General features: G+C 39.7%; 1 long non-coding RNA gene and 1 pseudogene across 2 annotated transcripts in view; one reads left to right on the forward strand and one right to left on the reverse strand.

Moving 5' to 3' along the window:
* LOC129059893 (uncharacterized) overlaps positions 1 to 17,341 on the forward strand; it is a 61,481-nt gene that overhangs the window by 16,160 nt on the left and 27,980 nt on the right. Inside the window, exon 1 of one of the 2 annotated variants that reach the window (XR_010140586.1) lies at positions 15,033 to 15,331. The exons of the other annotated variant lie outside the window; for it this stretch is intronic. This is a non-coding gene — a long non-coding RNA (uncharacterized LOC129059893). Of the gene's footprint in view, positions 1 to 15,032; positions 15,332 to 17,341 lie in introns of those variants that run through there. 2 annotated transcript variants of the gene reach the window in all.
* On the reverse strand, positions 1,055 to 3,536 carry LOC100447553 (small ribosomal subunit protein uS5-like; annotated as a pseudogene).

Consider the following 17,341-nt stretch of genomic DNA (forward strand, 5'->3'; position numbering starts at 1 on the left):
TAGAGATGAGAAAAATAGTTCAAAGAGCTTATGATTCCAAGGTTCAGGAAAAGTGTCTTTCTAGGATTACAGAGCCAGTAAGTGCAAAGCTAGACCTGTGGCCCAGATCATCCAGGATGCTCCTTTCTAGATATGATGTGGTCTCACAATACATATGGAATTTACTCTCTACTCTTCATCATCAACGGTGACACTTCAAGAAAGTGATTGCTTGGCCAGGTGCGGTGGCTCACACCTGTAATCCCAGCACTTTGGGAGGCTGAGGCATGCGGATCATCTGAGGTCGGGAGTTCAAGACCAGCCTGACAAACATGGAGAAACCCCGTCTCTATTAAAAATACAAAATCAGCTGGACGTGGTGGTGCATGCCTGTAATCCCAGCTACTCGGGAAGCTGAGGCAGGAGAATCGCTTGAACCTGGGAGGCGGAGGTTGCAGTAAACCGAGATCGCGCCATTGCACTCCAGCCCAGGCAACAAGAGCGAAACTCCGTCTCAAAAAAAAAAAAAGAGATTGCTTTTGCCAACTTTCCCCTAAGCAAAAGTCATGTTAATTCACATATATCTCAGCATTTTTACCTTCAGTATGAAAGACCCGTACTTTACACAAAACTACATCTATATTGCTGAAATTCTAATATAGCTTCATGTTACTTTCTAGCATTGCAGAAGACTTTAAATCTTTTTCGCTCTGTCTACCCTAGACAACCATATGTAGGAAATGACACAAATGAATGGAAGAATTCCATGCACATCTGGACACAGGAATGGGTTATGATTTCAGTAATAAGCGTAGTTACAAAGCTGATCCAAAACAATCATTTAAGCAAAGCTTAGTTCATTTGAGTAAAATACAAATTAAACAATAAGTTTTCCAAACAGGATCTGAAATAATCAGCATCTCCACAGTTCCCAGGAGAAGCAAATAGGCAGGTAAAGAACCTGTGTATACATTTGCATCTGCAAATAAGGACAACTGGATATAGCAAATCTCAGTTTTAAAAAATGTTCTTTATATAATCAGTTTTTAAATTTTTTATTTTCTTATTTACAGAACTCAAATACAACAAAACCACTGACCATATTTCAGGAACATGAAAATTATACAATGAAAAATAATTATGAAGATTTAATACTATTAAAAACATAGACATTTTTCCATGTGAACACATTCATGCTGTGAGCATGGACAGTTTACAAAGAGTCATTTTCACTCCACCTCACTCTTGCCCAATTACATTTTGTGAAAACATTTATAATATATTTTCAAGATATTGGGTATGCGCACTTCACTTAACCTGATGATATGTGTTGGGTTTAATAATGTGTTACCAAGTCATAACCTTATCAATTGGAGATAGTCTAGAGAGGCAGTCAAAATGGCCAAGTTTATGCAAAGTTGCAGAAACGAAATACCAAATTGAAAAAAAAGAAAATAACTGGCCGGGTGTGGTGGCTCACACCTGTAATCCCAGCACTTTGGGAGGCTGAGGTGGGCGGATCATGAGGTCAGGAGTTCAAGACCCGCCTGGCCAACGTGGTGAAACGTCATCTCTACAAAAAATACAAAAAAAAAAAAATTAGCCAGGCATGGTGGCGGGCACCTGTAATCTTAGCTACTCAGTAGGCTGAGGCAGAGAATTGCTTGAACCCAGGAGGTAGAGGTTGCAGGGAGCTGAGATCGTGCCATTGTACTCCAGCCTGGGCAACAGAGCAAGACTCCATCTCAAAAAAAAAAAAAAAAAAAACTGAAAGAGAAAACCAACCCACTGAAAAACTAATCACTTTACCCCTCTTCCTTTTGCTTCAGGATTCTTTTTGCAAGTGCTACTAGAATCCTGCTCCCAGCTATCTAATCCTGGGCCTTCACAGATCCACAGTGGAGCAAGCACCTTAGATTATAATAATAAGATTTGAACACCACATTCAGCACTTCCTAAGATTCAGGGACTGGGCAATCTCTTCACCTACATACAACCTTGCATGTAGCAAATAACATAAAACCCAGTTTGAGAGGGAGCATGTTTGGGATGCAATGATGTTTCATGGAAAATGGGGTATAGACATAATTCCCACTGAATACAGTTCATCAGTGCTTTCCACAAAAGTGAGCTTTGATGAGATATCTAGTACCTAGGAAATACAAAATGTAATATGAATTTATTGGGTTGTTCAACAGCCCCCCAACATTTCACAGCTTTTAATAATTCATAATCTGAACCATTTATTCTAAGAGTTTGTGATTTGACATTCTCATTGCCGTCTTATTATGAAATAAATGGAAAATCTAAAACCAAACGTATATAAATAGGTTACTTTATGCTTTAATTCATGGAAAATAGTTTAAGTCTTTTTTATTATTTTAAGAAACGAACTAAAAGTAAGTAATCAAGAAGAATCAAAATATTGGATGTAACTGTCTAACTTCTGTCTCTGTTTATTTTATTTTATTTTATTTTATTTTACAGGCTTAATTCACTTTATTTTTCTTGTATAAAAACCCTATATTGTAGCCACAGCTGGAGCCTGGGTCCGCTGCACGGAGACTCTGGTGTGGGTTTTGACGAGGTGGTCAGTGAATTCCCGATAGGGAGACTTGGTAAATACAGTCTCCTTCCAGAGGTCGGGGGTCAGGTAGCTGTAGGTCTTAGAGATGGCACCAAAGGTGGCCTTGGCAAAGTTGCCCAGGGTGGCAGTGCAGCCCCGGGCTGAGGTGTAGCAGTCATCGATACCAGCCATCACGAGCAGCTTCTTGGGCACAGGTGCGGAGACGATGCCAGTGCCCCTGGGTGCAGGGATGAGGCGCACCAGCACAGAGCCTCAGCGGCCTGTCACCTTGCAAGGGACGGTGTGGGGCTTGCCAGTCTTGTTTCCCCAGTAGCCTCTGTGCACGGGGACAATGGAGAGCTTGGCCAGGATGATGGTCCCACGGATGGCGGTGGCCACCTCCTTGGAGCACTTAACACCCAGACCGACGTGGCCACTGTAGTCTCCGATAGCAACAAACGCCTTGAACCTGCTGCGCTGGCCGGCACGGGTCTGCTTCTGCACTGGCATAATCTTCAAAACCTCATCCTTGAGAGAGGCCCCCCCAGGAAAAAGTCAATGATCTCAGATTCCTTAATGGGCAAGGAGAAGAGATAGATCTCCTCCAGGGACTTCATCTTCATGTCCTTGACCAGCGGCCCAGCTTGGTGACAGGCATCCGCTCCTTATCCTCGGCCTTGCCTCCGCGAGCTCCGCGGCCTCGGCCCCGGCCCCGTCCACGGCCGCGACCCCGGTCCCGGATGCCACTGCCGAAACCTCTGCGGAACCCACCGCGGTTTCCCTCCCAGGGCCACCAGGGCCTCCGGGACCCCCACGCTGCACCCGCGTCATCCGCCATTGGTGTTTTCTCGGAGAAGAAGCCTGTCTCTGTTTATTTATCTATAAAATAGGATTGACAATGTTGTCCTAAACTTACAGAGGAATATAAATGTAATAAGCCTTTTAAATCTCTGCTTTGTAAACCACAGAGAAAAAGGCACTATGTAAATATTGTTATCTTCGTGCCTCATTATCTGGGCTAATGATAACTGTAGAAAAGTTAGGTCAAATAACATTAAATGGACACTAGAATAAAACTGCAGTTTCAATGTGTTGTTTTACCATTTACATTGACAAGTGAGGATAAAAAAAAGAAAAAGCATGAAAGAAATATAGCAAACACTTTGATTAGATTATGTCACCAAAATTCCAATGTAGAAATAATTTCCAGCAGCACATCAAAAAGCTTATCCACCATGATCAAGTGGGCTTCATCCCTGGGATGCAAGGCTGGTTCCATACATGCAAATCAATAAATATAATCCAGCATATAAACAGAACCAAAGACAAAAACCACATGATTATCTCAATAGATGCAGAAAAGGCCTTTGACAAAATTCAACAACCCTTCCTGCTAAAAACTCTCAATAAATTAGGTATTGATGGGATGTATCTCAAAATAATAAGAGCTATCTATGACAAACCCACAGCCAATATCATACTGAATGGGCAAAAACTGGAAGCATTCCCTTTGAAAACTGGCACAAGACAGGGATGCCCTCTCTCACCACTCCTATTCAACATAGTGTTGGAAGTTCTGGCCAAGGCAACTAGGCAGGAGAAGGAAATAAAGGGTATTCAATTAGGAAAAGAGGAAGTCAAATTGTCCCTGTTTGCAGACGACATGATTGTATATCTAGAAAACCCCATTGTCTCAGCCCAAAATCTCCTTAAGCTGATAAGCAACTTCAGCAAAATCTCAGGATACAAAATCAATGCACAAAAATCACAAGCATTCTTATACACCAATAACAGACAAATAGAGAGCCAAATCATGAGTGAACTCCCATTCACAATTGCTTCAAAGAGAATAAAATACCTAGGAATCCAACTTACAAGGGATGTGAAGGACCTCTTCAAGGAGAACTGCAAACCACTGCTCAATGAAATAAAAGAGGACACAAAGAAATGGAAGAACATTCCATGCTCATGGTTAGGAAGAATTAATATCATGAAAATGGCCATACTGCCTATGGTAATTTATAGATTCAATGCCATCCCCATCAAGCTACCAATGACTTTCTTCACAGAATTGGAAAAAACTACTTTAAAGTTCATATGGAACTAAAAAGGAGCCCGCATCGCCAAGTCAATCCTAAGCCAAAAGAACAAAGCTGGAGGCATCACCCTACCTGACTTCAAACTATACTACAAGGCTACAGTAACCAAAACAGCATGGTACTGGTACCAGAACAGAGATATAGACCAATGGAACAGAACAGAGCCCTCAGAAATAACGCCGCATATCTACAACTATCTGATCTTTGACAAACCTGACAAAAACAAGCAATGGGGAAAGGATTCCCTATTTAATTAATGGTGCTGGGAAAACGGGCTAGCCATATGTAGAAAGCTGAAACTGGATCCCTTCCTTACACCTCACACAAAAATTAATTCAAGATGGATTAAAGAGTTACATGTTAGACCTAAAACCATAAAAACCCTAGAAGAAAACCTAGGCATTACCATTCAGGACATAGGCATGGGCAAGGACTTCATGTCTAAAACACCAAAAGCAATGGCAACAAAAGCCAAAATTGACAAATGGGATCTAATTAAACTAAAGAGCTTCTGCACAGCAAAAGAAACTACCGTCACAGTGAACAGGCAACCTACAAAATGGGAGAAAATTTTCACAACTTACTCATCTGACAAAGGGCTAATATCCAGAATCTACAATGAACTCAAATAAATTTACAAGAAAAAAACAAACAACCCCATCAAAAAGTGGGTGAAGGATATGAACAGACACTTCTCAAAAGAAGACATTTATGCAGCCAACAGACACATGAAAAAATGCTCATCATCACTGGCCATCAGACAAATGCAAATCAAAACCACAATGAGATACCATCTCACACCAGTTAGAATGGCGATCATTAAAAAGTCAGGAAACAACAGGTGCTGGAGAGGATGTGGAGAAATAGGAACACTTTTACACTGTTGGTGGAACTGTAAACTAGTTCAACCATTGTGGAAGTCAGTGTGGTGATTCCTCGGGGATCTAGAACTAGAAATACCATTTGACCCAGCCATCCCATTACTGGGTATATACCCAAAGGACTATAAATCATGCTGCTATAAAGACACATGCACACATATGTTTATAGTGGCACTATTCACAATAGCAAAGACTTGGAACCAACCCAAATGTCCAACAACGATAGACTGGATTAAGAAAATGTGGCACATAGCATTATTCACAATAGCAAAGACTTGGAACCAACCCAAATGTCCAACAATGATAGACTGGATTAAGAAAATGTGGCACATATACACCATGGAATACTATGCAGCCATAAAAAATGATGAGTTCATGTCCTTTGTAGGGACATGGATGAAATTGGAAATCATCATTCTCAGTAAACTATCGCAAGAACAAAAAACCAAACACCGCATATTCTCACTCATAAGTGGGAATTGAACAGTGAGAACACATGGACACAGGAAGGGGAACATCACACTTCGGGGACTGTTGTGGGTTGGGGGGAGGGGGGAGGGATAGCATTGGGAGATATACCTAATGCTAGATGACGAGTTGGTGGGTGCAGCGCAGCAGCATGGCACATGTATACATATGTAACTTACCTGCACATTGGGCACATATACCATAAAACCTAAAGTATAATAATAATAATAATAATAATAATAATAATAAAAGAAAAAAAAAAGAAGACAACAGATCAAGAGGGAAAAAAAAAAAAAAAAGAAAATGTGGCACATATACACCATGGAATACTATGCAGCCACAAAAAATGATGAGTTCATGTCCTTTGTAGGGACATGGATGAAATTGGAAATCATCATTCTCAGTAAACTATCACAAGGACAAAAAACCAAACACCGCATGTTCTCATTCATAGATGGGAATTGAACAATGAGAACACATGGACACAGGAAGAGGAACGTCACACTCTGGGGACCATTGTGGGGTGGGGGGAGGAGGAAGGGATAGCATTAGGAGATATACCTAATGCTAATTGGCGAGTTAAGGGGTGCAGCACACCAGCATGGCACATGTATACATATGTAACTAACCTGCACATTGTGCACATGTACCCTAAAACTTAAAGTATAATAAAAAAATAATAATAATATCTAAAATAACAGCACAGTTTCTGTTTCTGCCAACTTCTAAAATAAAAACCAACTCAGATTCAGCATATCAGTGGAAATTAAAATAATACATTTTTAAAAATTCTCTAACCTGCTTCTAAAAATCATAATACAATTCTGATAATTGACCAATAGCATCATTTTGAGCTACTTAATTGCACATCATTAGCAAGAATAAAAATGCCAAGAAGCTCATATTGACATGGTTTCCATTTTTGGGAAATGGTCAAGTGATTCTTATGCAGGCATAGCTTACTCTGTGACTCAGAGGCACAGTTTTTACAGAGAACAAGAAAGGTTCTATGACTGGTACAAAACACTGAGCAGAAGGAGAATGGGGCCCACACATTACTACCCTTCACTTAATGTTTCATTTTTTGCACATTTATTTTGAACACGCCTTAAGTCTCTTAGCCCATGTATCTGAGCTTTTGTAAGCCTATCTGCAAAATCCAATCTGAAGCTCATCCCAATACACAACAATAAGCTAATCCTTCAGGTAGAGTGCTGTGCAATGGTTAATGCTTTACAAACTCTCATTTGCCTCCTTCAAGCCAAGGGAGTATCTTATCCCTATTTTCTTTGGGCTGGTGCAAACTTTCAAAACACAGTGAGTGTTACTATTTAGTTAACAATAGGTTCTTAATCAGGTCCCTAATTTATTAATAAACCAGGTTTGCCTCAGGTTTGAATAACAAACAACTTTTCTAGCTCAATTTGTCATTTATTTTCTTTTTATTTTGTCTCTCTCTCCCTCTCTCTCTCCTCTTTCTCTCTCTCTCTCTCTCCCTCCCTGTCCCTTGGGCTTTTATTCCAGCTCTAGCTTATCCATACTTCCATCAATCTCTTTTCAGCTTCAGAAGTTGTCCAAAGCCCTGTGGCTTTTTTCTCCACTGGGAAAGTGACAACCCAAGCCAGGATGCTGAGCCCTGTGTCTGCTTTCTGCTTGCTCAGCAAAGACCTTAGTTATATTGCCAGTGCTCCTGATCACTCACTCACCACCAAGGATGGGTTTTTTTGTTTTTGTTTTTTGTTTTTTTTAATTTTCACAGTCAGAAGTAGGGAAAGCTGAGTGTTAATGGTTATTTACAGTGGGGTCCCCAACCCTCAGGCCACAGACTGGTACCATCTGTGGCCTGTTAGGAACCGGGAACCGGGCCACACCGCAGGAGGTGAGTGGCAGGCAAGCAACTCACATATGAAGCTTCATCTGTATTTACAGCCGCTCCCCATTGCTTGCATTACCGCCTGAGCACTGCCCCCTGTCAGATCAGTGGTGGCATTAAATTCTCAGAGGAGCGTGAACCCTATTGTGAACTACACATGCAAGAGATCTAGGTTGCATGCTTCTTAGAAGAATCTAATGCCTGATAAGCTGTCACTGTCTCCCATCACCTCCAGATGGGACTGTCTAGTTTCAAGAAAACAAGCTCAGGTCTCCTACTCATTCTACATTATGGTGAGTTGTACAATTATTTCATTATATATTACAATGTATTAATAATAGAAATAAAGTGCACAATAAATGTAATGCTCTTGAATCATCCTGAAACAATCCCCCCTCCACTGATCCATGGAAAAATTGTCTTCCACAAAACCAATCCCTGGTGCCAAAAAGGTTGGGGGCCACTGATTTACAGGGTGCATTTCCCAGTAAGACATCTTCAGGATGTTCCCATTACAATCAAAGCATTTTCCTCCACCTAAGCACTCCATCCCTTACTTGCTTATCCTTTGAAGCCAGAGATCCTACTCTTCATGTGTTCCACTGGACATTTAAGGATTTTATGAATGACTAACCCTCAGACGCCCTTAAAAATTACTCTATTTTTCAGCTCAAAACCCTGCTACACAGCCTGAGGAAGAAACAGTAAGTAAAACCATATTTTAAAGAGTTTATCTACTGTCATCATCAAGAATTTATTGAATGCTGACCAGGCATGTTGGCTCATGTCTGTAATTCCAGCACTTTGGGAAGCTGAGGCAGGAGGATCACTTTAGTCCAGACGTTGGAGACCAGCCTGGACAACATAGTGAGATCCCTCTACTATATACATATGTACATATATATATATATATTTTTTTTTTTTAATTAGCTGGGCATGGTGGCACACACCTGTGGTCCCAGCTACTTGGGTGGCTGACGTATGAGGATCGCTTGAGCCTGAGAGGTTGAGGCTACAGTGAGCCATGATCATCCCAGTGCACTACAGCCTGGGCAACAGAGCAAGACTCTGTCAAAAAACAAACAGAAAAGGACTGCTGTATGGAACTGTGCTTAGAAGTATTTTTAAAATTGCATCAAAATCGTAGATGGTTAACATGACCTAACACCCCACTGTCCTCAGAAGTTCAGGACAATGGAGCATTGGATGAATCACCAGGAAATGTGAGTTTTAAGCCTAAATAACAAATTATCTAAGCCTAGTGTCCTCATCTATCTACCTCCAGGAACTGTTGTGAAGAGCTGCAGGTGAAATTAATTGATAAGTGGTAAAATTTACTCACGTAAGTTTTTATACCTTTTCATTCATACATATTTACCTTGGGAAAAGAGAGAAATGAGTAGAAGTAAAATAAAAGGGAAGGAGAGAAATGTCATAGGTGTACCAATAAATCTCTGCAAGATTTCCTTTGACATCCTTCTGTAGCGATATGGTCTACCGTCAAACAAACGTTTCTTTAAGGGACTCTCTAATCTCTACCCTAAAGCTCTCACCCTGAAATAATGTCCCAAATATCATAACCAATTTGTTTTGACCACTAAATAGGCCACTTCGTTGTTCCTACAATAAGCCAAAAATCATATTATAACCCTAATTAATACTCATGATGATGGGCAGGCATTAATTTGATATGTAATGACCAAGAGTTACAAATCCTTAATAGGTAATTTTGCCATACTCAGCAGCTTTTGTTATCCAAATTACTTTGCTCAAACAATGGTCACCCCATTTGGCTTTAACTCCTATGGTGTCAGACCAACCCTAATGCTTTCTTGGTGACTAGCTCTAGTTCAAGGGGCAGCATGTCCCCTAGGACATAGGAACTCTCAGATCCACTGGAAAGACATCATCACATACTTTACTAGGAATAAGAGAAATGATGACTAGAGGCTTCAATGTCAAGTTTATTTTCTCAGGAATGGGGGTGTAGTACAGGATAGCTAGGTTTTCCAAAGCAAGTTCACAAGCCTTATAGCTTCAGTCTTATGAACAATCTATCTTTTGACATTTTTTTTTTCTCAAAGGTGTTCTGGAAAGCAGAGAATGTGGGAACATAATAAACATGAGTCATATGGGGGTGGAGGACCCCCCACTAGGGGCCTGGCATTTGGAGATAAATAGACTGTGAGAAGGTTACTGAAATTGCATTTGACTGGCCAAGTTCTCTTTCAGTGGAGTAGCAATGTGAAATAAAACGCAATACAATGGCTCCGAAGGATTGTTTGTAAGGATAAATAGGACAGGAGACAGACTCTCATGTGCTATGTTTTTCCCACTACAGATTAATTTAAAAACCACTTATCTAATAAAAAATTTACTGTTAATTGATATCAGTTAAGTACTACTACTGTTAGTACTATTAAGTACTATTAGTGCAGAAGAGATTTATTTCATCTTCTGCTGTTTGGAAATTTGACATCATCCCTGGCTTTCACCTCACCCCGCCCCCCCCATTATAATCCATTGGAAATGGGACAGCGACAAGAGCCATTTAATGTGTCACAACACAGAGTGAGGGGAAGAAGTGCTGGAAGTGGAGGCTTTTCAAAGAGTGGAGGAAATAGTGAAGCATGACGATTACAGAATATGTTTTTTTTCCCTTCTTTCTCCCTCCTTTTTTGTGTGAGCTTTGTTTTTGTTTTTGTTTTTGTTTTCTGATTTTATGGCCAAAGTGTTATTCCTAAAGGGTGTGTTCTTTCAGGTTTATGGCCCTGACTAATGGAATTGCTCTAAATAACATTTTGATCTTGTAAGGTCACCCAGAGTGCTATACCTTTCCTTTAATGAGTCAGGTCTGGACCAGGCATTTCCCAGAATTGAGATGGTAATGAAGTCATTAGTTTCTTCCTACTTGAAGCCCTGGCTAGAAAGCAGAATTCTATGGGCAAAGTCTGAGTGGGCTTTTTTCATAAATCTCACACCCAGCTGAGCTGTAACACCTGTTACATTTTCCCAGGAGCTTGAGCCATAAGACCATTTCCAATCTATTTGCTCTTCTTCTTCCACAGGACACTGACAAAGGCAGGGGTCCCTGTTTTCTAAGGCACTGCTAATTGAAAATCTCTGGCTGGTGCAAATGTGAGCTCAAACCCACAAGAGTTCCAAATAAGGCCCCAATGATTATTTCCTCCTCTTTTTAAAAATAGCCTTGATAATGCAGGTTATACAAGATTAATTTGTTCGAGGGAAAAATAGTCATTGAACCCTTGCCCCCAATAAACTTTTGCTTTCCATGCAGAGTTTTTTAAAAAAGAAAGAAAGGAGAGGGGAAAATAATAAAACCCAGAGATCAGCTAACCCTACAAGCCCTGTGTTTGTGGGAATTGAAGGATGGGGGTAGCATTAAAGTGTGTTTGCTTTTGCTGTGGGCTTTTAAAATCTTTCCTATTTATTAATTTTGAACACAAGAATTGGGAACAAAATTGAGTCAGATGATTGTGCAAATGTAAAGTGATTACAATGGCAATGGAAAGTTTAAAAGAAAATTGTATTTTCATAACCTGAGTAATTAAAAGAAGAGGCAATTTCCCTATAGAATTCTTGAAAGGAAAAAAAACCGCATCCATCAATAGAAAAGATGGGCAACTCCAGCCCTAATAACAGTAGGGGGGGGAGAAACCCTGAAAAACAAGGACAGGATTATGTGTCAGATGACATTTGATATAAACACATTCACGATTACATATTGCTCTGGGAGTCAGAACACCCTAAGGGTGTGAGTCTTGAAGTCAAAACTTTGAGACCCACAAGTCATAACACAGCCAGTTATCAACTGTTCCCTGTAGTCCCACCAACTGCATTCTTCACCAAAATCCCCTAAAGAAACAAACTGCCTTTGAATTCTGTACTGTGCTTCATTGGTTATTTTTTTGTTTCTTTGTTTGTCGGTTTGGGGATTTGTTGTTGTTGTTTTTAAGTATATTGCTTGTATTATTGTCATTGTTTGAGCTAGGTACTTTTGTATGTCTCATTCTTAAGATACATTCTCATTAACTATTTTCCTGCTTGTCTAATAATTGAGAAGATAGTCTCAGCTTTTCACTATGAGGAGGGAGTATTGATCAGTAGGAAGAGGCTATCATTTCATTGCAAGAGAAAAAAGTAAATTTTTAAGTAATTGTTTAATAAGCTCTATTCCCAGAGCAAAAAATTGTTTTCATTTTATTTTGTTTTATTTATTTATTTATTTATTTTTGAGACAGAATTTCACTCTGTAGCCCAGGCTGGAGTGCAGTGGCACAATCTCTACTCACTGCAACCTCCGCCTCCCGGGTTCCAGCAGTTCTCCTACCTTAGCCTCCCAAGTAGCTTGGATTACAGGCACCTCCCCCCACACCCGGCTAATTTTTTATTTTTAGTAGCGAGAGATGGGGTTTCACCATGTTGGCCAGGCTGGTCTCAAACTCCTGACCTCAAGCCTCCTAAAGTTCTGGGATAACAGGTGTGAGCCACGGTGCTGGTTCAAATAGTTTTAATTCTACTGTGAAATCTATATATAGGTCTAAATCCAATCGTGAAAAGAGCTGAGGTGACCAGAACCTTCAACACTTATTGAAATAGTTCCTAAACCACATACGAGTCCCCCAAAAATAAATCTGGATGTGTATTTATTGAAAAGGAAAGAGATTCACAATCCATCACTGAGGAAAAAGCTTTTAAATGGACCCACTTGAAAGTTGTCATTGTTTGGCGGGTCAAAAATGTTCAAATATTTGCAATTTCCTACTTTAACTTAAATATTATGCAAGACAATATGAATATTATGATCTGATTTTGTTGTTTTTTAATATATACTCTGAAAATTTAGCAGCAGTTATCCTTGGGATGGGATTATGGGTCACTTTTAATTCGTCTCCTCTTTTGGCTTACCTGTATTTTTTACTTCTTCAGGAATAAATCCCTGGGTTTACCCTCAAGCTCCAGTCTCAAGCTAGCTAAAATATTTGAGAAAATATTAGTCATTTCCTTGTGGCTGCTGTCAATCTTTATCTCCATTCTCAGCCTACTTGTACTCTTCAGGGTTGTTGAGTTTTTTCCCTACCCGTATTTCAGCAATTCCAACTATTAATACATAACTCATAGGGTTTGACACTACAGCGAGTCGAACAATCTGATAACTTAAAAATCACATTGGGGCCTGGTGCGGTGGCTCACGCCTGTAATCCCAGCACTTTGGGAGGCCGAGGTGGACGGATCACGAGGTCAGGAGATCAAGACCATCCTGGCTAACACGGTGAAACCCCGTCTCTACTAAAAAAATACAAAAAATTAGCCGGATGTGGTGGCGGGCGACTGTAGACCCAGCTACTTGGGAGGCTGAGGCAGGAGAATGGCGTGAACCCGGGAGGCGGAGCTTGCAGTGAGCCGAGATCGCACCACTGAACTCCAGCCTGGGGGACAGAGCAAGACTCCATCTCAAAAAATAAAGAAAAAAAAAGAAAAAGAAACCACATTGGATTAGGAAACAAATCTACAATTGACCTGGATTTCTTTTTTTCTACCTAAACCCACTATAAATATGTCACAATTCTGTCCAAAGAATTTATGTTCCTGTCCACTGCACTGAAAATTAGAGATAGGCTCTCACAGAGGAAAAGCCATGCAAAACAAAGACTCTCAACAGACTGAATGGAAATTTCTAGAAAAAATATGGTTCAGGTGGTAACTTCTTATCCATTAAGAAGGACCAGTAATACTGATTCTGTCAAACATATCTTCTCTCATTTCCAGAAGTTTGGATTGTTTCTAGATTCTTCTATCTCTTTCTCATCACCTACTCCTTTTGGTTCCCTGCTTATCAAATGAGTGCTTTTCTGGCTTTGCATTGATCATCGCCAATTTTTACTTTTCTTCTTTCTTGTTTTATTTGGCCATTGTTGTCCAAGAGAGCTAAACTTTGCCATCCTGTTTTGCCAATAGATTCTATCATTTATTTCAATATTTCCTGTCAGATATTAGTACCTGACTTGATGGATTTTCTATTTTGTGTGTGTTAGTAATGAATATTAGTGTTTATAATCTTCTTTAAAGCTCAGAATTTATTTTAAAGGGAACTATTAAATCTTTAGGTTGGTGATACTGATCTATGTTTTAATGATGGAAAGCTGGGGAAAAATAATTTTAAATTAAACCCCACACCATTAAAAGAGGCGGCATGAAGTGTTAGAAATTAAATTGCTTGTAAGTGCAGGTTATAACCCAGGTTCTGTAACGAACTCTGGGTGACTTTCAGCATGTGTCACTTAACCTCTTTGGGCCTTAAGTGTCATCATCTGTATGTTAAAAGATTTTCAAGAGACAGAACATAGGTCTCTCTATTTCTAGTTTTGTTTGGCTCTCAATCCATTAATCCATAAATCCTCTGTGAGCTCCTGTGTGACTCTGATGCAACATCGATTGTCTATAATGACCCATAGCCAAGATCCACCAAGCCTGTGATTCCCACAGCTCTGAGACTCAGCTCTGAATCTTAAGTTGCCAAGGCACAGAGATTCTCTTATTATTTCTTTACTATTTTCTAATGGCTCTTTTGGTTTTCAAGGTACAGAAAGAATTCTCCTAACAGATGCTTCCACTGGGTGCAAGTAGCCCTGCTGCATAAACTTCTCCTATGCAACAGCTAATGGATTTGAGTTTCACTGTGTCCATAGATGTCCTACACCATATTTAGGAATTTCCTAGACTCTCATTCTTCCCCAAATTCCCACCCAAACTGCACTCCTGTGGAACAGAAGTGAAAATTGACTAAGAATGTTATTCAGAATCAAATGGGAAAGTTTCCACAGCTCCAGGTAATAAAAGTAAAAAGACAGGGTGATCTTTGAATTCCTCTGGAGAAAAATTAAAATGTTCTTTATTAGTTGCTATAGTGTCTGAGGAAAGCCTCCTCTCTCCTTTTTTTTTTTTTTTTAAATAAGGGCTTCTCCTTCCTACACAGTTCTTTTAATACAAGTGAAAAATTCCAAATTCCTCATTTGTTTAGCTTGAAAATCCCCTGCACATTCCCACAAACTACTTCCTTTTCTCTCTTTTTAGCAAGACTCCCCTCTCTTTAATGAAGAGAAGTTCAGAGGGTTTTTCCCATGAATAGATGGCAGGCACCTGGGAGTTATGAATTTTAAAGTGATCATTTTCTTTCAGCCATGCCGGACAATGGGCATCTCCTTTTGACTCACTTTCACAGCTTTGAGAGGCTCTCAGATCAGCCACATTCCAATCGGACTGGAGTCAGATCAGAGCTGTGCTGGACCGCATCAAGGTCTCGCACAGAAAGACAAGGAGCAGATGGCCGGCACCGAGCCCTCCTCCCCCTTTCAGCGTGCAAAGGCAGGCAATGTGGGAAAGCGTTCGCCCGGCATTGCCTATTGATCCCTGAATAGAACCACCGCATGCCACCAGCCTGTAGGTATGAACCTCTGTTAACAGATGGTGAGATCATTATGAGCAATTAATTCCTTTAATGTATCAGTGGGAACATGTTGGAAAAGATGATGCAAGCACTGAGTGAATAGTGAACTTCTCACTCCTGGGGGAGCACGCAGGATCTACCTTGGGGGGTGCTGGGAATATCTTCCCAGGCTGCATCTATGTCCCAGGCTGGAGACAGGAGCTGGGAACTGACTCCACAGAACAGAGGTGTGGTTTTCATTAACTAATTGTGAATCCTTGCCTTTCTTCATGATTAATGCCAGATTTGTCTCTAGGTCATTTTTATATATACACAAGAATCATCCAAAACACAGAAACAAACAAAAACAATGTTGGTCAGTAAGTCCAAGATGCATGGGGAATTGTTTCACAGAAATCAGCAAAGTATCAGGTCATGGGTCACATTTGCTAAACACAAATATGGTTGTGACAGTTCCAAATTGAAAATAAATGTTGCTTTTGACAAAGATAAAAGAATGATAAAAATATGCACAGCCCAGTATTGGAGTAAGGAAGACTAAATGTTCGGATGTGTTATAAGTTAGTACTTTTAAAAGAGGATTTAAAAAAAAAATGAACTCACATATATAATGAATTGGAGCAAATGACACATGTAGCAAATTATTTCCCCCAGCATAAGCTGCAATAATTTTTAGATCTCAGTAACAATATGAGAATGACTATCAGTGGCCAACTGAAAGAACCTGCTACCCTGTTATTCAGAAATGGCTCTGAGTACTAATCAATGCAATAACAATGGCGTTATTACATGTTTCCCTATTTCTTTTTTTTTAATATTTCATAGTGGAGGTGTTTTTCTTTCACAGGAAAAAGAAAAATCTTCTAACACAGTATGGATCATTGGGTAGAAGACAGAAAATACAGAAACAGGAAATACAGGCAACTATTCACTTAATTCATATTTAAATGACACTTTTTGCTTGTAATTAAGACACTCAAGTAGTGTCTCTGTTCATGAAATTTACATAACTGTACAATAGCTTGCCTAAATGAACAGCAAATGGCAGTTAACCTTGAAGTGTATTATCTTAATTGAATAAATCTGGCTTTAATTCAATAAATTAAAAACATAGAAATAATATCGCAAAGACTTTTAAAAACAGACTTGCCACCCCCCATAAATACAGCATGGTACTGTTTATAGCTGTGTTGGAATGCTCGGACATTTTCCAGTATGATTTTAGAACTCTAAAAGCATTCCGGTACACATTCGCTGTTTTTCCATCATTGTTTCCAAAGCAAATCAATGTCACTTTCTGGAAATCATTGATAAGAATATCTGAACACAAAATCAAAACACATAAGCTTGCTTATATGAGATGGTTCCTCATCTGGGCTTCCAATTTCTCCATCTCCATGGGAAATCTGGTCTTTCTCTTTTTCAATTCTGTATCACTGAGTGTCCTATGACATAGAGAAAAGACTAAATAGAGGAAAATCGTTTTCTTGCATAGGAAATACACATTCCCATCACTTTTCCATTTAAATCAGATTTACATGGATCATAAATCCCTTCAGCATAGGAGAACTGACAAAAGATGCTAAATTCTCCCCTCCCAAAGTTTGTTGCTTTAATCAGCACCATCGTGTTTCAGTGATTATACAGTTAAGGAGAAGAAATCATGCAATATGTTTTTATTTGCATGAAATAAGTTAATTAGGCACCACCTGTGCCTTGTATCAGTCAACTAGGGGGGAAAAAGCAGGAGAACACAGGTGTTCTAAGAGCATCATGGTAGATTTTATACATTAATTTAAAAATTCTAAAACCTAAAATCACTTATCAGAATCCAGCAGCGCATATTGCTAAGGAATAACCCATGCACGATTGCGCGCGCACACACAGACACACACACACACACACACACACACACAGATATAAATAAAAATCGCTGTGAAGAAATTCCTGGTTTCTTGGCTAGCAAGAAAAAAAAGGTCGTAATTCATTCTTTCCTCGTTCTCACAG

This window comes from Pongo abelii, chromosome 5 (genome assembly GCF_028885655.2).
Source record: "Pongo abelii isolate AG06213 chromosome 5, NHGRI_mPonAbe1-v2.0_pri, whole genome shotgun sequence".
NCBI classification, from domain to species: domain Eukaryota; kingdom Metazoa; phylum Chordata; class Mammalia; order Primates; family Hominidae; genus Pongo; species Pongo abelii.